We start from the raw sequence: 7,878 nt of genomic DNA, 5'->3' as shown, positions 1-7,878 counted from the left end.
CCCCCTCTCCATTCCTCCGTGCTGCTATCTCCCTCCACTCCATTCCTCCGTGCTGCTATCTCACCCACTTCATTCCTCCGTGCTGCTGATATCCCCCCCACTCAATTCCTCCGTGCTGCTGATATCCCCCCCACTCCATTCCTCCGTGCTGCTGATATCCCCCCCACTCCATTCCTCCGTGCTGCTGATATTCCCCCCACTCCATTCCTCCGTGCTGCTGATATCCCCACACTCCATTCCTCTGTGCTGCTATTACCACCCCCTCCATTCCTCTGTGCTGCTGATATACCACCCCCTCCATTCCTCCGTTCTGCTGATATCCACCCCCTCCATTCCTCCGTGCTGCTGATATCCCCCCCTCCATTCCTCTGTGCTGCTGATATTACCACCCCCTCCATTCCTCTGTGCTGCTGTTATCCCCCCCCTCCATTCCTCTGTGCTGCTGATATTACCCCCCCTCCATTCCTCTGTGCTGCTGATATTACCCCCCCTCCATTTCTCTATGCTGCTGATATTACCCCCCCCTCCATTCCTCCGTGCTGCTGATATCCCCCCCCCCTTCCACTCCTCCCTCCTGCTGATGTCCCCCCCCCTCCATTCCTCCGTCCTGCTGGCCGGGTCCCCGCCGGTTTCTTCTCTTCTTTCATTGTTGGCTCGTGCCTGTCCCATCCAAGCAGTGGTGGTAGTGACGCGCCCCCTGGGCCTGTGCTGTTCAGGGGGATACCCGGAGCCGGGCCTTCTGTAAGATGCTGGGGGTTGTAGTCTCCGTGTGGCGGCGACACGGTCCGTGCCCATGGCGGTCAAACCAGTGGCAGTCTATTGGTATTGTAATTGTCCGACTACGCCACCCGTGAATTGCGGTCAGTGGGGACCGCCGCTGCGCTGCAGACCGCTGAGGCTGATGTAATTTGCGCAGCCGAGTATGGAATAACTCCCCACGGGAGAAGTATTGTTAGAACTCTCCTGTTAGGTTTTTTTTAGTTTGCTGGTCACATGACCATTTTTGCCTATTTAATCCGGCTCCGCCCTCCTGGTCTTGCTGGACTTCATTGTATTTACTACTCTTGAGCTAGCTTGGTGCTCTGTTGCCGTTCTCTGTTAGTTTTGCTAGGTCTTCTGACCTCTATGCTTTTTGTTGTGTGTTTGTCTTTGACTGCTACTATTTCTGCTAGGAGGTGTCCAACTTATCCCAGTCCCTAGTTCTTGTAGGGATCCCTCCCTCACATCTATAGGTCTTCGTTCAGTCTAGCCGAGGACTTTAGCGGGTCTGATCGCATGATCAGGTTCCCCGTTACATCGTAGGGATCTAGTTTAGTTCTATTGTAGGGACAGTTCTCCTGTCTTTCCTTAGTCCCTGTAGCAGATCATAACAGTAAGTCCAGCCCTAAAAGAAAAAAAAAAAAATTTTCTCTAATGAAAGACCTCCAGTTTTCCATCATGGTCTCGGTTCAAGATTTGGCTCAACGCTTGCAGGGACTCTCTCTGGAGGTGGCCAAGCTCCAACAACACGTGAGTAGCTGTTCTGGAGCACATTTTGTGGAACCAAAGGTACGTCTGCCTGATTTATTTTTTGGCGAACAAGATTTTTTTTCTTTTAAAAATGCTTGTTTATTGTATTTTCGTTTGAGACCTGGATCCTCTGATGATGAATCATAGCGCATAGGGTTCATAATGTCACTTTTGCGCAAAGATCCTCAGGGATGGGCCTTCTCTCTCCAACCTAGTGATCCGTGCTTTAGATCAGTGGATAGTTTTTTTTCTGCTTTGGGTTTGTTGTATGATGATCCTGATCGTGTCTCATCTGCTGAGTCTGAATTGAGACGTTTGAGGCAGGGATCAGGTAATGTGGAAAAATATTGTTCTCACTTCCGTCGGTGGTCTGCCCAGGTGGGGTGGAACGATTCAGCTTTGAAAAGCTTGTTTCTTGCAGGGCTAGGTGAAAGGGTTAAGGATTTACTGATTGCTTATCCCACACCTGGAAACTTGCAGGAGGCTATGCAATTAGCTATACGGGTGGACAGGAGACTGCGTGCAAGGGTTAATGAGAGCAAATCCTCTGCTATGTCAGCTCCGAGTCTTGAGAGGGTCTGTGCTGACAATGGAGAGCCGATGGAGATTGGGGCGATGCCACCCCGCTCTCAGGAAAAAGATCGCAGGCTTTCTGAAGGCTTGTGCTTCTATTGCGGAAATTCTGGTCATTTTATTAAGAACTGTGTGCTTCGTATGAAGAAAGAAAAAAAAAATGGTCAGTTATGCCCGTATTGCCTGTTTAAATTCTAAGGGAGTATTTCTATCTGCCACTACTGCTGCTCAGGATGAATTAATTGAATTTGGGGTATTTGTGGATTGTGGTTCTACTCTGAATGTGATTGATGGGGGATTCTTGGAAAAACTTAGATTAGAACCTAAAACTTTGTCATCCCCTATTGCTGTGGTTTCTGTTGATGGCTCTCCCTTGAAGAGTGTTACTCATAAGGTCTGTGAATTTCCCCTCACTATTAATGGTATTCACCAAGAAAATTTGGATTTGGTGGTATTGGATAATTTGCCTTCTCCAGTAATATTGGGGTTACCCTGGTTAAAATTGCACAATCCTGTACTAGATTGGTCTACCAATGAAATTAAGTCCTGGAGCCCTAAGTGTTATGACAAGTGTTGTAACGGACGTATTGCTGCTGTGGATAAAGGGGAATTGCCTGTACCTATTCAGGATTTTTGGAGAGTTTTTTCTGAGGAGGAGTCACAAATTTTGCCTCCCCATAGAGACTATGATTGTACCATTGAATTTGTCCCTGGAGCGACTCTTCCTAAAAGTCGTTTATTTAATCTTACTATTCCTGAGAGAAAGGCTTTGGAGGAATACATACAGACAAGCTTGGCCGCCGGTCACATTAGGCCTTCCAAGTCTCCTGTGGCTGTTGGATTTTTTTTTGTAAAAAAAAACGATGGCGGTTTACGTCCTTGTCTGGACTTTCGTGAGATTAATAAAATTACTGTACGCAATCCTTACCCACTGCCATTGATTCCTGATTTATTTAACCAGTTAGTGGGGGCCAAGTGGTTCTCTAAAATTGATCTCCGGGGGGCATACAATTTGTTGCGCATGAAGGAGGGTGATGAATGGAAGACTGCTTTTAACACTCCTGTGGGTCATTTTGAGAATCTGGTTATGCCTTTTGGTCTTACCAATGCTCCAGCATTTTTTCAGAATCTTATTAATGACATCCTTAGACCTTTAATCGGCAAAAATGTGGTTGTGTATTTGGATGACATTCTGATTTATTCGCCTGATCTGGAGTCTCATTGGCGGAGCGTACATGAGGTATTACAGTTATTAATGGACAATTCGCTTTTTGCTAAGCTGGAGAAATGTGAGTTCGCTGTACAGAGAATTAGTTTTTTGGGCTACATTATCTCCAGTGAAGGTTTTGAGATGGACCCGATTAAAGTTCAAGCTGTGCAGGAATGGCCTAGGCCTATTGGTTTGAAATCGATACAGAGGTTTTTGGGTTTCGCCAATTATTACAGAAAATTCATAAAAAAATGTTCTATTATTGTCAAACCGCTGACCGATCTCACCAGGAAAGGTGCTAATGCGGTTCAGTGGACTTCTGAGGCCATTGAAGCTTTTGTGTTTCTAAAGGAGAGGTTCACCTCTGCTCCCATCCTTATGCAGCCTGATGTGACTAAGCCGTTTTTGGTTGAGGTTGATGCTTCTTCGGTGGGGGTCGGTGCGGTGTTGTCTCAGGAAAACAAGGATGGAGTACATCCCTGTGCCTTTTTTTCAAAAAAATTTTCTGAGACTGAACTTAATTACGATATTGGTAATCGGGAATTGCTGGCGATTAAACTCGCATTTGAACACTGGCGTCACCTCTTGGAAGGTGCTGAATTTCCCATTCAGGTTTTCACTGATCATAAAAATCTGATCTATCTTGATGCTGCCAAGCGCTTGAATGCCCGTCAGGCTAGGTGGGCACTTTTTTTCTCGCGGTTTAATTTTTCCGTTACTTACATCCCGGGTACCAAGAATGTTAAAGCGGATGCTTTGTCTCGCAGCTTTTCTCCCATGGTCGGTGTTGAGGAGGAAGAGGAGAGCATTTTACAAGAAGGTGTTGTGATTGCTGCTTTGGACTCCGTTTTGGAGGATGAGATTCTTAAAGCTCAGGAGAATGCCCCATCTAACACTCCCCATGGAAGGTTGTTTGTGCCTAGGACCTTTAGGAGAGATTTGTTTGTTGAGTGTCATGAGTCTCGGTTGGCAGGTCATCCAGGAATTTCTGAGACCAAGAGACTTGTGGGTCGCAGTTTTTGGTGGCCTGGATGGCAGAAGGAAGTCATTAAGTGGGTGCGCCAATGTACTGTGTGTGCTAGATCCAAGTCTTCGCATGCTCCTGCTGCGGGGTTGCTTTGCCCTCTGGAGGTTCCTAGTGCACCTTGGACACATCTGGCTATGGACTTTATTACTGACCTTCCCCCCTCTGAAGGTTTCACGGTCATCTGGGTGGTCGTGGACCGTTTTAGCAAGATGTGTCACTTGGTTCCCTTCATCAAACTGCCTTGCGCTAAGACACTCGCTAAGGCCTTTGTCAAGGAAATTGTCAGACTACATGGTGTTCCTACTGACATTGTTTCTGATAGGGGACCTCAGTTCGTGGCTCGTTTTTGGCGTGCCTTTTGTGACAGGTTGGGAGTTCATTTGTCGTTTTCATCTGGATATCATCCTGAGTCTAATGGCCAGACAGAAAGGAAGAACCAGGATGTTGAGCAGTTCTTGCGTTGTTTTGTGGCAGACAATCAAGAGGGGTGGTCTGAGTTTCTGCCACTTGCTGAATTTGCTCTTAACAACCATACATCCTCTTCTGCTGGGTGTTCGCCTTTTTTTTGTTGTTCTGGGAGACATCCGTCTTTTGGGTCATTCTCCAAATTGGTTTCGGCTGTGCCTGAGGAGGAGAGTTTTTCCGGTGATTTGGAGAGAGTTTGGACGGATGTGCGTGGTAATCTTCAGGAGGCTAACAAAAAATCTAAGAGGTACTTTGATAGGAAACGGCAAGAGGTTTTGTTTGCTGTTGGTGACATGGTTTGGTTGTCCTCTAAGAATCTGCGATTGAGGATTCCTTCTAAAAAATTGGGTCCCAAGTTCGTAGGGCCCTTTAAGGTGCTTCAGATAGTTAACCAATCTGCTGTTAGGTTGGAGGTTCCTTCGTCCTGGAAGATTAACCCGGTGTTTCATGTTTCTCTGTTGAAAAAAGCTGATGTGTCTGATGGTGACGCCTCTGCCACTGTTCCTCCGGTGGTGAAGGACGGGGAATATGAAATTTCCCGCATCCTAAATTCTAGACGGTATAGAGGGAGTTTGCAGTATCTCGTCGCTTGGAAGGGTTTCGGACCTGAGGATAACTCATGGGTGAGGGCGGATGATGTTTCTGCTTCCAGACTTGTCAGAGCGTTTCACAGGAGGTTTCCTGGTAAGCCTGGGCCTAGGGGATCCGGAGGATCCTCTTAGAAGAGGGATCCTCTGTTAGAACTCTCCTGTTAGGTTTTTTTTAGTTTGCTGGTCACATGACCATTTTTGCCTATTTAATCCGGCTCCGCCCTCCTGGTCTTGCTGGACTTCATTGTATTTACTACTCTTGAGCTAGCTTGGTGCTCTGTTGCCGTTCTCTGTTAGTTTTGCTAGGTCTTCTGACCTCTATGCTTTTTGTTGTGTGTTTGTCTTTGACTGCTACTATTTCTGCTAGGAGGTGTCCAACTTATCCCAGTCCCTAGTTCTTGTAGGGATCCCTCCCTCACATCTATAGGTCTTCGTTCAGACTAGCCGAGGACTTTAGCGGGTCTGATCGCAGGATCAGGTTCCCCGTTACATCGTAGGGATCTAGTTTAGTTCTATTGTAGGGACAGTTCTCCTGTCTTTCCTTAGTCCCTGTAGCAGATCACAACAAGTATTGCCTCAGGGCAGCTAATGTGGATGATGGGAGTGATGGTGTGAGCGTCCCGGTAGTAATGGTGCTGGTGCGGCGATGAAACACAGAGACATGTGGTGCAGTTCAGGGTCTTTACTGGTGGTATAAAGCAGACCCCCTCGGGAGTACTGGTTAGCAGTTGGGGCCTGGTCAGTCTGTGAGCAAGCAGGATCTCCCCTGGCCAGGTGGAGTTGTAGGCCTCCCCGACTATCTGCACTCTTTCCTGGCTACCTTGCTCTATGTGGGTAGAAGTAGCCCACGTCCCTGAGTATACCGTGTGGTGCTCACCCGTATGGCCGGTGACTTGGGGCCTTCCGTCAGCCTCCGCTTCACGATGGCGGTGCTGGTCCCTTGCTTGTGACCGTGCCTTCGGGTTTCTAAAGCCAGAGGACATGGAATCCCCTGCCGGTTGGATTCTGCTGCTGGACCTGGATGTCCCCACAGCCTCGGACTCCGTGTCCGGGTTTAGTGTCTTCAGCCAAGGCGAGCTATCTAGCTTCCAGCCTCTGGCACTCACTCCTGCTCCTACAGAGCTCCTGTTGTCACTTTCCCTGTGTCTGCTGTCCTCCAGACCTGACTGCGTCTCTGTCTGGGACTTCACTCACTAATCCCGCCCCAGACCCAGTTTATAAGGGCAGATTCCTCCCCTCCCAGGTCTGGGTGGGCCTTGTTGCATGCTTAGGGCTCCTGACCAGAGAAACCTTGCTCTCAGACATAATATCTCTATTACTGTGGTAACCAGACCCCTGGGGTGCCACATTCCCCCCTAGTAAATTTTAGTACTCCGGGACTAAACACATTTTTTTAAAGAAACATAAATGCAGGGTATAACAATAATACAATAACATATTTACAAGTAGCTTTAGTTCTTTAAAGGTCACGGCGTGTCCGCAACCGGGTGTCCATATCACCCAAGGTGAAGTTTGTGAAACTAGAGGGTGTCCATGTCACCCAAGGTGAAGCTTTAAGCGAAGTAGGGGACCTGTCCAAAGCAAACCCCTTGCGTTGGCCTTGGGCGTGGCTGCAAGGCTGGAGCTAGCTACTTTGGGCCGCAAGTAGGCCACGTCAGACAGGTTTTCTCTTCCGCGACCGTCTTCACAAGAGGCACCAAGGTGCAACTATCTACAAGACTGTTCCGGTTATCCTGTGTGCATAACCTGTTAGTCCAAAGAAATCTGCAGGGTAACTGAGAAACATAATAATAATTAATAACAGGCAACAAACGTAAACCATAAACAGTTGAACAGATAAATTCACAGTGCATTACTTATATTTTCCAGCGAGCGGGCATCTGACCTCTAGTGACTCTTGTGGACCTACGGAGCTCACTAACTGGTCCTGCACTACAGGGTGTAGGAGGTGTTATGGGTAAGCTGGGCAGCTGTCTTCGCACTCTTTGGCTCACTAGGGGCACGGCAGGCTCACTACTAGCAGAGGGTTGATTCTTCTGTGCTGCTGGTATGGATTCTTCTGCCTCCTGGGCCGGCTGCTCTTCCAGCTCTATCTGGTCTTCTGTAGGCACTTGAGGGGCTGGTTGGAGAAAGGTGAGGACGGGCACCACGATAGCGTTGTTGACTTGTGTCCAGGACCGGGGAAAGTCTCCGAGTATGGTGCTGATCATTTCCTCCTTTTCATCTACGGGTTGAGGGTCTTCCTGATCTTCATCCGTGCTTTGCAACTTCTCGGGGCACTTTTTCAGGTGGTCTTTGGAGACAGTGGCTGTGGTCTCTCCTCCATCCTTGCTGATGACGTACACCTTTGGATTATTGTGGCTTGAGGGCAGTACGGTGTACGGGTCCTTTTCCCACTGATCGTCCACCTTATGGAGCCGCCTTTTCCTTTTCAAGACCTGCTCTCCAGGTACCAGGGGAACAGCGGGAGCATGTTGGTTATAAGTCCTCTCCTGCCTTTCTCT

This window comes from Phyllobates terribilis, unplaced genomic scaffold, assembly GCF_046119375.1.
Source record: "Phyllobates terribilis strain yellow unplaced genomic scaffold, ASM4611937v1 Scaffold_8__6_contigs__length_399053987, whole genome shotgun sequence".
In the NCBI taxonomy this organism is placed as follows: Eukaryota; Metazoa; Chordata; class Amphibia; order Anura; family Dendrobatidae; genus Phyllobates; species Phyllobates terribilis.
Note: the sequence above shows the minus strand (reverse complement) of the source record.